The sequence below is a fragment of the Typopeltis vanoorti genome, chromosome 20 (genome assembly GCF_054136105.1).
Source record: "Typopeltis vanoorti isolate ZY-2024b chromosome 20, IOZ_Tvanoo_1.0, whole genome shotgun sequence".
NCBI classification, from domain to species: Eukaryota; Metazoa; Arthropoda; class Arachnida; order Uropygi; family Thelyphonidae; genus Typopeltis; species Typopeltis vanoorti.
Genome location: NC_143568.1, coordinates 14,773,544 through 14,788,152, shown reverse-complemented (window position 1 = coordinate 14,788,152; position 14,609 = coordinate 14,773,544). Strand labels below are relative to the sequence as shown.

General features: G+C 36.6%; 1 protein-coding gene across 1 annotated transcript in view; it reads right to left on the bottom strand.

The window, feature by feature from the left end:
- The window catches only part of LOC150095249 (protein FAM135A), a 455,287-nt gene that overhangs the window by 229,670 nt on the left and 211,008 nt on the right, over window positions 1–14,609 (bottom strand). The window lies entirely within an intron of this gene.

Below are 14,609 nucleotides of genomic sequence, written 5' to 3'. Positions count from 1 at the left end.
GAGAGAGAGATTATGTTTCAAATGCTCACAAAAATACACCGTTTCATTTTATTTTTCGAACTATTGGAAACTTAATTATTATTTTATAACTTTATTTTTATAACTATGAAAAAATTATTAATTTTCTCATAGTTATAAAACTACTGTAGTAAGCAGACACTTACTACAGTAAGCTCATAGGGACCAGAGAAACAGTTACTATAGTGAATTGCAAGTTGGGGTTTCCACCCCTCCATTCCCAGAAAGTAAATATCCAAGAAGGTTCTGGCATTCAACTGGATACCAATAGCCTTCTGAACTCACAAACTTTAGCAGGTCTGTTGGAATCATTACTTGCCCAGTCTAGAACATTAATTTGTCCTTAATCTACTTCCATTCTTGTTCCCAGTGTACTATATGTTTCATTATCAGTTATATGTAAACATCGCTCAGGATGAACATGTACGATAACTAGAAAATAGCATAAAAATCTATAGAGACTCACAGGAAGTAAGCTGGGAGCAAACTCATGCAAGACACATTTAATGCATTTGTCATATACAAATTATCATTTCACATAGCTTGTAGGTTATTATTGGTGTAGGGAAGATTTAACATGCTGCAAAAAGAAATAATTTTCAAAATATCATACAGAATGAGATCTATGTCTCATTTTGCATGGCATCAAAGCCAGTTTCCAATCACAAAGACCTGAACAAAAAAGCCTGACTTACTATTTTGTTTATGGTCCATATTACTAGTGTTCACTATCTCAAATTTTGTAACTTTTCCAGTTCTGACTCCTGCAAGCCTTGTCACAGCAGATTTTATAGATGTCGGGATATTTCAGGAGAGGAATACTATCTTTTGGAGATTGCAAAAGATTTGAATCATCTGAACTAGTTTATAGGAAACAAGACTATATCTTGTAGTATAGAAACTGTTAATCATGAAGTCTCACCAAGTATGGTGAAAAATATACTTTTTCTTTTTATAAGGAATAAATCCTTATAAAAAGAAAAAGTCTTTAAAGGGTAAAGTTATCATCTTTTTTGTCCATAATTTAAATCATATAGAAACATCAACTGTAAGAAAACATTTCAGTTTTGTAGCAACACTCTTTAGCATTCCAGTCATATCATGGCAAGTGTGGAGAAAGAAATGAAGTGCATATTTTTTACCAATGCAAATATTAAACTCAAAACAGTAGTTGCCTTTTAGACTTTGATGTTGTGAAAAATAATTTAAAATGCCTTGGAACATGATATGCAATTAACCTACAATGCAATACAAATATGCTTGTCCTTAGAGCAAATAAAAGGAATGCATCAGTATCATGAACAGCACAGAATACAAAGCTAAATTTACAGCTACTCTGATGGACCCCTTCACCTACTTGGAAATAAATATTTATTCTACTTGATCTACTCATAGTAACGCAAATGAACTTATGAACGACATGCCCCGCTGGTCTTGTGATATAAAGAAACAACTAAAATCACACCATCTTATTTCTCAGTTGTAAGGTTTACAACTGAGAAATTCACAAAAAAAAAAAAAAAAAAAAAAATGGCATACATACTTATCTGCTCAAAAGTAGGTGGCATGAGTTCTACTTAACTTCTCCCAAACTGCTTAAGCATCTGGATCATTACCATCAGCTGTAATTGATTTACAAAATTTAACTTATCATTGTTTGCAACGATTCAAGCAAATCAATCTGACATTCTGGCTAGTGTGGATGTAGTATCATGGTTTATGAAGGCACTAGCAGAGAAAACCATTTTACATACAGAATATAAGTACCTGCCAAATATGCAACCCCTACCCCCCAAGAACCTAAATTCCTCTTACTTCAAATGGCAAGATATGATTTATAATCAACAATATAGATTAGCACTCAACTGTATATTGTCAATGGCTAAAAACTTGTACAGGAAGAAATTTGAAGAAGCAATCTTATCACAAACTGTTCAAACTCTTGGTGATATTACATGGACAATATTTTTATTGTCTGGCAACAAAGCCTTAATAATCTTAATTTCTAAATATTCTAAATGGTCTCTATTACAAAATGAAATTCACTGGCAAAATAGAAACAAACTTCCCTTTCTGGGCATATTAATCAAACAAGAAGCCTGGAGAAGCACATCACATTAGAAAGTTATTTCATGCTTGTCAATATCTTTATATCTGCGTGGTTAGCCTAGTGGCTATGCGCTTCGCAACCATATGCCTGGGGAAGGAGTGTCCTAGGTTCGATTCCTGTTGACAACATGAGGAGCTTAAGGATCTTCTTCAGCCATAGCCTAGTTAGCCGGTCTTGGAAGTGGACAGCAGGGTCCCCCCCAGTTTATCTGGGGTTTTTCATCCCACAAGCAGGCAAACTAGCCCCACGAACACACAGGCTACAGTAAAAAATACATACTTAATCCCTCATTAGGAGGGCTCAACCAGTCCTAAGGGGCGGTCGAGGAATGGGGGAAACCCCATACGAATAAATAAATGAATATCTTCATACCAACTAATTCTACCATCCTTGACAAAAATTATCATCACTACCATCTAAAAATATATCTATATCTTAGGAGATGACAAATGATGAAAGATATTGACCTTCTCAACAACAACAAATCCATTCCTAATGATTACCTGAAAAATAACTCTTTATAAGACTATTGTATATAAAAAAAAACAGTGATGAGCAATCACTGATTTTAGATATAAGGCCACCATGCTTTGTTCTGATTTTACAAAAAAACAGCCACTATACTACAAGATATAGCCATCAGTCTACTATAAACTTAGATAAAGCTTAGACAAGTGGTGGCCAGTGAAATTTTAAGTGGGGGTGCTGCCTATACAAAATAGAAAAAAAAAAAAATTTTTTTTTTCCTAATTAGTAACCAATTTATTAATAAATTGATATATTATTAACTGATTTATTAATAAATCAGTAAATCAGTAACCAATTTATTAATAAATTGGTTACTGATTTACTACAGATTTAGTTATTAATAAATTGGTTATTAATTACAAGAAAAAGAATTTTTTATTTTGTATAGGCAGCACCTCCACTTCACCGGCTGCCACTGGCTTAGACACATTAAATCCTTTATGATCATTAAAAAAACAGTATTACTTTCCTGAAATATCCTGGTGTACATAAAATTGCTGATCCTGCAGCAAGGTTTACAAAGATCAGATAGAAAAGGTGCAAAATTCAAGAAGGCAAATAATGTAGCAACATCATCCACAAACAAAAGGTTTACTGGCATTTACTATCCATATCTTTGCAGAACACTATGAAAAGGATTGGTTGTTAGCTTCATTTTGTCTTCTTTTCTGGGCACTCACATGGCAGTCTAACAAGAACCAGGATCTCATTCTGCACAACATTTGGAAAATATACATCTGTTTTTACAGTACATCATATTCCTTCCCATGCTAATAATCACCTATAAGTGCAGCAAACATGTTATGTGTATGCATTTTTTTTTTTTTTAATGGAAACCCATCCATGAGAGGTTGGCCTACCTATAGTACACTAGTACCATGAATGGGCAAGAAGGAACTCATTCCCATTATCTTGAAGTGCTATGGATCGTATTCCTTGGGAAACACATAAGATGGCATATGAGGAGAAGAATCTTCTGTGAGTTTGGAGATGCATTGTGAGAGAGTGTTGATTAGTTACTGCATGTGTTTGAACTGATTGGAAAAAGAATGGGGTTATTATTGATGATAATTCTGATGAACAGTATCCACAGAAGTATTTGTGGATACTGTTCATCAAAAAAAAGAAAACCTAACTTTTTTGAGGCAGAGAAGGCAATATTTGTAATATGTTTGTGCCAAGAGAGATTTGAGGTTAGTGCTATCCCAAGAAGATAAATCTCATCATGCATATGGATTTGAGTGTTGTCAAAAGTAAGGCAAGAAGAGAAGTGTTCTTTTTTGTGTGAAATAAGAGAGCTATGTTTTGCTTGCATTGAAATTAACCAGATTATCCAAATCCTACTGATGAATGTTTTGGTGACTATTTAAGGTGTAGTGGTTAAGGCTCTGGAGATTGTGGTGATTTGTGCAGAGCCAGGTTGGTCAAATGAAATGGAGGAGTGAAATGTGCTGTCATTAGCAAAACTATGTAATGGGTTTGTAGTCTGCTGGAGTAAGTCATTCATATATAGAAGGAATAGGGTTGGTGAGAGAATAGAGTCTTGTAAGCTCCTTACTTTGGTTGCATACTTAAAAAGATAAGGAGTCATGCACCATCACCCAAAGTGAGCATCCAGTCAGAAAGCTGGCAGTCCAACTGCAGAAGTCAGGGGATAGAAAAAATGATGGGAGTTTACTTAACAGGCCTTTGTGCCAGACCCAGTCAAAAGCCTTGGATATATTAACAGCAACCACTTGGGACTTGTCAAACTTTTCCATGGTATATGTCCAGATGTGGGAGACATAAGGGAGTTACTACCTGTTAACTGACAGGTAATATGTATGGGTGGGTTTTCTATAAACTGAGAAAACCAAAGTTCCATCAGGTTGGCAGGTGACTAGTGTGTCTAAGAAGGGGAGGCTATTGTTTTCTCTTTTTCCAGGGTGAACTTGATTCTAGGGTGTTGATTCTTTAAGTGTGTTAAGAAGGAGAGGAGTGTATCCAGGCCATGTGGCCAAATAGTGAACACATCATCAACATAGCGAAGCCATATGGTAGGTTTTTGTGGTGCTGAGTTTAAGGATTTCTCTTCAAAAGTCTCCATAAAGAAGTTGGTTAAGGGTGGGGAAAGTGGTGAACCCATGGCTGTCCCCCTCTATCTGTTTGTAGAATTTTTCCTGCCAAACGAAACAGCCTGAGTTCATTGTGAACTGAAATAGGGCTGCGATATCGGGAGGAAATTTAGCTTGGATTAGCTCTAAGGTTTCTTTGAGGGGGACATTTGTGAATAAGGAGGAGACGTCAAAACTGTTACACTCTAACATAATGACCATTATGTCATTATGTTAGAGTGTAAGGTTTTCTTGAAGTGGGCTGAGTTTTTTTTATGTGTGATGGTGTATCAGAAAAAATCAACAAAATCCTAAAAAAACATGACTTAACCGCTTGTTACAGACCATATAGAAAATTATCATCCCTTATCCGCTCCACTAAAGACCAACCACTTCCTCTAGACCTACCTGGTGTATACCAGGTCCCTTGCAGCTGTAAATTGTCCTACTTTGGCCAAACAGGCAGGACAGCAATATCAGAATCTCAGAACACAAGGACTACATCCGATTTCACCAGTACAGCCACTCTGGGCTTGCAGACCATGCTCTGGATACCCGCCACAGAATAAGGTGGAAGAAAGCCACAGTAATACACCGCAGCAAGTTCAAATATGAAATACTATTCATGGAATTAGCCTCAGCCCTTAGGAACATACTAAACCTCAACAAATTTGGGTGCATAAGACTGCCCCAAATTTGGGAAACATATATCAGAAGAACTTCAGCCCAAAGGCCAATAACTACCAATATAGCCTGCCAGGGGGCACCATCAGGACTTTAGGAAAACGGTAGCTTCCTCGCTTTGTTTCTCATTTGCTGTTATGTAGTACTTGCATGCACCTGTTCTTTATTTTAAGTTCCCAAGAAGATGGCAACGTGACGTTGCTGAAATATTGGAAAGTATTTATTAAATACTTTCCAATTTAATTTATATTCCTAGTGTACGCTGCCAATTCCTTAATTATTAGTTATCATGTTTAACCAGCGTATAAGCCTTTCAACATCTATCCTGTATGGTGGTTATATATGTATATGTGGTGAATATATATATTCACCAATTCAGAAAAGAAACCATTTTCATCTCCTACTTCTGTAATAGAAAAAAAAGGACAATTCTGATCTTTATAGAAAAAAAAAAAAAAATGTATTATTATTATTACCCAAGACTCATCTGGAAGGTCCTTTTATCAAACACACAGCTGATCATACCGTGCTTTGAACACATTCAGACTACCTAGAAACAAGTGATTTCTTAACTATACTTTAAACTAAAAGGTTTAGTAGTATTACTTCCATGCTTGTCAGAAGATTCATCACTGGAGGCCAAACACTCGCATACCACAATAAATATCATACAGGGTTAGCCTAAAAGAAATAGACATCTTAAAGATGTTGAAAGTTTATTTTTCACTTGGTCAGACTAATAAATTTAGTTTGATCCTTTATCCAAGTGTGTGCAAACAAAGTTTGTGCCTGAAAGTATCTTCAGGACTGGGGCAAAAAAGTACTATAGGTATTATAGTCTGACCAAGTAAAAAATAAACTTTCAACATCTTTCTCTAAATCCAGAGTAATTTAATAAAAAGGTGGCACACCGTTTGGCAGCTCCTATAGGAGGAGATGACCTTGCTAATGCTTCTGCCTGGAATCTCCACTTGGGCCTGGCTCCCACTGAAGAGACCTCAATAAAGGTCGAAACTATTCTGGGTAGTGGCCCTTTCCTTAATGCATAGCATTATACATATCCACAAGGAGATGTGTTTTGCATTATGGGAGATACTGAGATAGGAGTGTTGGTAGCTTGCTCCACCTTTGAAAGGAGTTGCCCGGTGTTGTACCGCTTTGCCCCAGTCCTGAAGATACTTTCAGGCGCAAACTTTGTTTGCACATACTTGGATAAAGGATTAAACTAAATTTATTATAGACAGTTTGAACTGAGAAGTGTTTGGGAAGAACTGGACTGTCGAATTGATATTTGTTGTGTTAAAAAAGGGTCACACATAGAACACTTGTAACTTACCCATGTAAACTTCAGGACATATTCTTCAAGCCATGTAAGTATTTATTATTATTATTATTATTATTATTATTATTATTATTATTTCGGGGCTACTCCAGCAAGTCCTTAGACTCATCGAGGGAGGCCCTAAACTCCAGGTCCACACAACTATTTGACATTCTCACAGTACCTTTCATACCTTGCCTTGAACTCGCTCACTGTCATAGCACCCACAACTGACTCTGGCAGCTTATTCCACTCATTTACCACTCTAAAAGTAAAGAACCCAGCTCTAACACCACTGCTAACCACACTCTTGCCCAGTTTCCATGGGTGTCCCCTAGTTCTCCCACCACCAGTCCTGATCTCAAAAATATCCTCTGAATTAATCTTATAGAATCCTTTTAGCAATTTGAATGTCTCAATCATAACTCCCCTTTTCCGCCTATCAAGTAGTTTCTGCAACCCACAAATCTTCAACCTGTTCTCATATGGTTCATTCCATAGTCCTGCTATCATCTTAGTCACTCGCCTCTGGATCCTTTCCACCTCCTCCTCATCAAGAAGGAACCGAGGTGACCAAATCTGGGCACAGTAGTTGAGATAAGGTCTTATCGGGGCTCGGCACAGAGGTACAATAACTTGCTTATCTCTGCTCGTCAAGGTATTTTTCAATAACCAAGTGAGTTGATGAGCTGTTTTAGCTACTTTTGCAATGTGCCCCCTAAACTTCATTTCCCTATCCACCAACACTCCCAAGTCCCTAGCCTCATCAATCTCTTGGAGTACACTTCCACAAATGTGGTATACTGCTGCTAATCTTTTCACCCCAAAATGCATAACCTTACATTTTGTCACATTAAATTGACATCCATTCTCCTTAGCCCAGAACTCCAATCTATCTAAGTCATCCTGCAAGACTTTGACATCTTCTACATTCACTATCGCCCCTACCCAACTTTGCATCATCAGTGAACAAATGAACTGTTCCACTTAGATCCTTCCCTATATCGTTAATGAACAGATTAAACAGCAGTGGTCCAAGAACAGAACCCTGCGGCACACCACTAGTCACAGGCCGTTTTTTGGACTCTACTCCTGAATAAACTACTCTGATATCTCTCCATCAACCACCCACCTATCCATCTCACCAACCCTATATCCATTCCCATATGTTGTAGCTTACGGATTAGAATTCCATGTGGTATCCTGTCAAACGCTTTTGCCAGGTCCATCAGTATCACTGTAAACCCATTTCCCTTATCCAGTTCTGCTGTCACCTTGTTATAAAACTTGAGCAAGTTACTGAGGCATGATCTACCCTTCACAAAACCATGCTGTCCCCTGTACAGTATCTCATTTTCATCAATCCATTTCTGTATTTTTCCCTTGACTACTTTCTCCAAGACCTTGACAATGACTCCTGATATGCTGATTGGTCAGTAATTTGCCACCATAGTCTTGGATCCTCCTTTATGCAGTGAAACTATTTTCCCCTCTTTCCACGCCTTCGGGACTAAACCAGACCCGAGACTCAGATTAAACAACATGGTCAAGGGCACTGATAATTCCTTAGCCGCTTCACGCAAGACCCGTGCTGGTATACCATCCAATCCTACAGATGTATTCACATTAAGGTTCTGTAATAGACTATTCACCTCCACTTCATTCATCACAATTCCTGTATAAACTAATGGTTCCTTCATTTTTTCAATGTCACCACCTGGATGATATACTTTTGCAAAGTGCACGCTCAGTAACTCAAGCATTTCAGCCATGCTATTAAAACTCTTCTTTCTGTAAAACTTTGAAAGTGTCTATTTCTTTTAGGCTAACTCTGTGTAATGCTAGTGTAATGTTGGAGCATTCATCACCCACTCTGGCAATGCATTCTACTATTAAAGCAAAAAAATCTCCTTTTCACTTCCTTACTCACATGACCTTTGTACAGTTTCCAGGACTGATTGCTCATTCTCACATCACCTATTATCCTATGCAACAATTTCCTTTTATCTATTTGATATATTTCTCTCAACAAATCATGTCTCAATCATATCAACCCTCCTTTTCCTGTCAACCAAGCTCTGAAAATTCCCTCAATCTGGTCTCATACTCAATATTCCAGAGTACCAAGACAGTCATAGTTACTCACCTCTGTACTCTCTCCTGTTTCCTTATTGCCAACATAGCCAGGTTACCAGATCTATGTGTACTGAAATCCAAATGAGGTCTAATTAGTGCTTTATATAGTGTAATTATCACTTCCTTATCCTACTTGTCAATGTTCTTCACAATATAGCAGCAAATTTCTATATAACCCAACTTTTGCGATGTGTCTTCTGATCTTAAGTTCCCTATCCACAAAGATCCCTTACCTTCTCCACATTCAGAAGCAATACAGTAAACTTCATTCCATCTTCTCTGGCCAGAGTGCACAACTCTACACTTAGCAACATTGAAATGACATTCCCCATTCTTCAACTCAAAACACCAATCTATACAAATCCTCTTGTACCAACCACATATAAGAACTTCCTGACATTGCTTTTTTCAACTTATTAGCATCATTCAACAAACAATTGAACATCTCCTTTCACATCATCAATTATATAATTGATATATAAGTTAAATAACAGTAGTTCTAGGATAGAACTCTGTTGCACACAGTCCTGTGGCACTTGAACCTCCATATACTACTTGCTGGCTAGTATCAGTCGACCACCCCTGTAACCAAGCTACCAATGACTGTCCATTCCCATTCTGCTCAATTTCAACAGTAGTTTATCATGCAGTACCGAAGCAAATGCTTTAGCAAAATCTGGATAAATCATGGTATAAGCTTGTTTGTTTCTTTGGTTGGTGTTTTACACTGTGAGGACAGCTGTGGCCAGACTGTGCCAGTAAGTTATCACAGCAGTATACAAGTTAAAAAGTGTATATAAAAGTATTTCTAAAAAAGAAATCAAAATGAACTTAATTTCCTCAAAAGGACCTTTCTTAATTCTTAATAATGGTTTTACTTTAAAAAGCATTGAGAAATTTCTTTTTCGCCGTCATCGACCAACTAATGAAAATTCTACTACTACTACCCCCCCCCCCCCAGAGCTTACATCTCCTTGCCTTTCATTAGTTCCCACTCCCCCAAACTGGCTAAAATTTTAAAAAAGTTCAACATCAAAACACGTTTCTCTACTTTTCCTAAACTCCGTTCTATCCTTAGCCAACCTAAAGAAAAACATCACCATCTTCAGTTCCCAGGAGTATACAAGATTATGTGTAATTGTGGGAAACCTTACTATGGATAGACTGATAAATCTATTCTTCTCTGTGTTGAGGGAGCACAAAAGAGATATAATCCTATAACAGAATCTGAGCCAGTGCTCTCACCAGCCATGTCTTGTTCTCTATAAACTCTGATGAAGGCCACCAACATCAAACAGACTGGTCTCAAACTTTTAATATTCACAATTGTTATGATGAACTTGAAAGACGTATTCTTGAGTCTAAAGAAATTACCCTCGATTCAACCCACATGAATAGCAGCCTTAGCTACAGTTTACCTGATTCGCACAGCTCTCCTGTCCAGTGCTGGCGTTCTTGCGATATCACATGTACACATAAACATTGGAGTCAGCACCGGAACTGTAGTGCGGCCTCCAATTTAAACTGTACTACAATTTCTAATAAATCTGTTGTTGTTATTATGTAATGTTTCTGTCAGATTGTGTATAATTCTTTGTATTTTGACACCTGAAGAAGTTGGTTTACCAACGAAACTAGTAGTATCCCCATTAAACCGTATTCTTTATTATTCTCAGTGTTTTAGTCATTTAAATTAAATCAAAAACATGTTGTTTAACCGAGTAAATCCTAATACAAATATATATATATAAAGTTAAAAGCAGGTATAAAACAATCAATGAAAAAAAGTGTGAAAAGTTCTAAAACATAAATAATAAAACGACAAGGTATAAAAATGGTATATATGTTACTGCTAACGTTTGAAATACATTACCTAATTCACTTTAACTGGTTAATGTTCACATTAATGGTCCTAATCTAATTTTTCAGAAAATCATAGGTATTTCAATAAACTTTATTATTAAAATTCCCTTATAGCCACATATTACATATACAAATTGCTACCAAATGTTACACAAATAAGATAACTTGTTGACAGTAAATTGCATATGTAAAATACATCATATGAGAAGATAGATACTCGTAGGTAATCTTTGTGTGTGTGTGTGAGAGATAAAATTTGAACTTTATCTAACGATATTTAGTTAATGTGTAGAGCACATTTTTATTTTTCAACTTTAACTGAAAGGTACAGGTTAGGTTATATTAACAGTTTTTTGGATATTTGTATATGTAATATGTGGCTATAAGGAGGTTTTAATCATAAAGTTCATTGAAATACCTATGATTTTCTGAAAGGTTAGGTTATTTTAACGGTTTTTTTGACCCATTAACATACATTAATGACTTTTGAACAATAGCAGTAACATATACAAAAAATGACTGTATAAATAAGAACAGCACAAAGGATCTATGTAAGGTAAAATATATTAATTGTCTGTATAAATTTAAAAACAAAAGAAATGTCTACTGAGTCTGATAAAATATGTCCGAGTGTATAGGACTCTGACAGATTATGAATACAGCTAAAATAATGAGTGCACTCATCCATATTACTGAGGACAGTCAATTAAAATATGACAAATGGTGAATCCAGGATTACAAAACTCACACACAGGCACATTATTACCTCTCAACAGGTAGCAGCACATGTGAGATGACTATGACCTATGCAGAGTTGAGCAATTTCAACTTCCTCTTTTCAAACCTTGTGCAGACTAATCTGCCATAATTTAATTTCAGGCTTAATTTGGTAGAGATTATTATAAGTCTCTCTACTTCAAGATGACTGCTATGCTACTGGGATAGAAGTGCATGTCTGATAATCTGCTGGTAATCAATGTATGGCAGACAGAGTGGATTTTTGAGGAACAAGCTGATCTAGTGGGAATAGCTAGTATACCTTGATCTAGCTATTCCGAATAGCGAGATCTTTGTAATTCTGAACATGTTGTATACTTTTAGATAGAGATGCAATCTGATGTATTTTAGTGTAACCTCTATTGCAAACAGCTTGGCTGTCAAGTTGGTACACTCTAGTGGAATTTGTGTAGATATAACACTAAAAAGATAGCAGAAGATTCCACTAGGTCATCCATGCAGACAAGCACAAAATCAAAGTATTCAATTCTATGAGCAAAGAATTGCTTTTAGACAACCGGAGGGTTGGAAATTTTCAGTAGTCTGTTGAAAGAAATGCTACATGCTGGAATGTACAACTCTCACAGAGGAAGTGTATTTAGTGGTGTAATGGCTATGTTGTCTACTGCAATCTATAGAGCTTGTAGGAGAACTTTTACTTGCAAACCATAATGTTTTAAGGCAACCTGTTGGATGTTGTACAAATTCTCCCATTGCGAACAAAAAATAGTTGGCAATGCTGGGTGGTCTAGAGAAGATTTTATTTCATTGCATATAGCAGAGAGAGAGCTGTTGCCATCTAAATGATAAAGGTGATTCATTAACTCAATGTACAGACTAGGAACAGGTGATGTTCAAAATGCACCAGTTGCAATTCTGATAGCTTGATGGTAAATAGGGACTAGCTATCACTGTGTACTATCCCTGGCTAAAGCATAAACATTGGACCCTTAATCAAGTTTTGATCCTATCAATGCCTTGTACAAACAAAGCTAAGAACATCTTCCACCCTTTGGGTAACTGAATAGAAGATAAATGACATATATGAGGGAGCAAACTGAGTTTGCTGTCAACAATAAGTCTCAAGAACTCTGCTTCAGGTGCAAACTGGAATTAATGTTTGTCCTAATTGGAGTTCAGGATCAGGATGAATACCATGTCTGTGGCAAAAGTACAAACAAACTGTCTTCTGCTGTGAAAATCTCAACCCATTTTGAGAGATGGTCAATCACTTGCTTCAGCTGTCTTTCTATTGCCCTCATATCACAGAGGGCATTACTTACCATTGGAGAAAGTTGTTCTGTTATTGAGTTGACCTTCACTCTCCCTTTTGATAAAAAGGGAGAGTCCCTCTAAGACCAAAATTATGTAGATATTTCAGTATTTTAAATTTCAAAGCAGTGTCACACGTCTTTACTATGTCAAAGAAAACCAATGCTACATGCTCACATTTTAGGAAGGCAACTCTAATGGATGCCTCCAGCTGGACTAGGTGATCAGCAGTAGAATAATATTTTCAGAAGCAAAATTGTGTTTTGATAAAAAAGGAAAATAGTTAACAAGAGTTAACCATTTTTTTTTTCAGACTCTTGCACCAAGTAGTTAATTGGTCAGAACAACTGGACAGTAGTTATTTATGGATCTTGGATCCTTCACTGCATTAGGAAAAGTAATAATAATTGTCTTCTGTCAGGTATCCAGAAATATGCTCTCACAGAAAGTTCCGTTGTAAAGGTGCAATGCTTGATTCATGATGATGGTGATAGATGATTTACCATCTCATGATGGATACTATATGGTCCAAAAGCAGCCGGATGGCATTTAAGCAAAGTGGTTTTTGGTCAATGGCCTGTTGTATTCTTAAATGCCATTCAGAGAAAATTGGATTTTTTTAATGTTGGGCCCTACACAAGAGATTGGTTAATGAACATATATACATTAGTACCGTGTATGGGTTGAGAAAGGAAGAACTTGTTTAAATTTGATTTAAAAGACTGTATATTCTATTCCTTGAGAAACAAATCAGGGTGAAGACTGTTCCCCAAGACAGCAGTAGCAGGGATGAAGGAGGAGGAAAAGAAACTTGTTCTGCTGGTTTCAAGGTGCACTGTGAAAGGATGTTGAGTAGGATGAAAGGCTTGATGTGCATGTTCCAACAGGCTTAGTATTGAGTGGGAGACTTATTGATGTTATTTCAGATGAACATTTTACATGGAAATATTTATAGAATACACATATTGCAGAAACCAAACGTCTGTGCAAAAGTGGGAAGAGTGAGTAGGTAAGAGATGGGTCATTAATAAGTCTACGAAGGTGTCTGAAAAGTTCTCGACCATGGATAGCAACATTATTGGCAAAATGTTTTTCTTCTAAGTAAAGAAAAATATTTTGCCAATTCCATAAGCATCCATAAGAAATTGCAAGTCATTCTATCTAGTTTGTTTCATACAGCTGTCTGAAGCAAAAGTGTTGTCTATATCCCTTGAAATGGAGAAAATTGAGTATCGTGCAGTTATAAAATTCTTAGTAAAAGAAGGTTTAACGGCAAAAGAAATTCATTCGAAGTTCATAAAAGGTTATGGGCACTCTTCTCCTTCATTTTCGACAATTAAGAAATGGGCTGCCGAGTTTAAACGTGGCCATACCAGCCTTGAAGATGATCCAAGTGAAGGATGTCCAAAAAGTGTAGCAACACCAGAAATCATTGATCAAGTGCACGATATGGTATTGGATGACAGGTGCATGAAATTGCTGAGACTATAGGCATTTCAAAAGAAAGTGTAGGATATATTTTTCATGAAGAATTGGAAATGAAAAAGCTTTGTGCAAGACAGATGCCGTGCTTGCTCACAGCAGATCAGAAACACACTTGCATGAAAATCTCTGAACAGTGCTTGAGGCATTTTAACAAGAATAAAACTGATTTTGTGCATTGATTTATTACTATGGATGACACTTGGATTCACCATTACACACCAGAATTCAAACAGCAGTCAAAACAGTGGACAGAAGCTGGTTGTTCAGTACCAAAGAAGACAAAATCGGTTCCATCAGCAGGAAAGGTCATGGCATCGGTTTT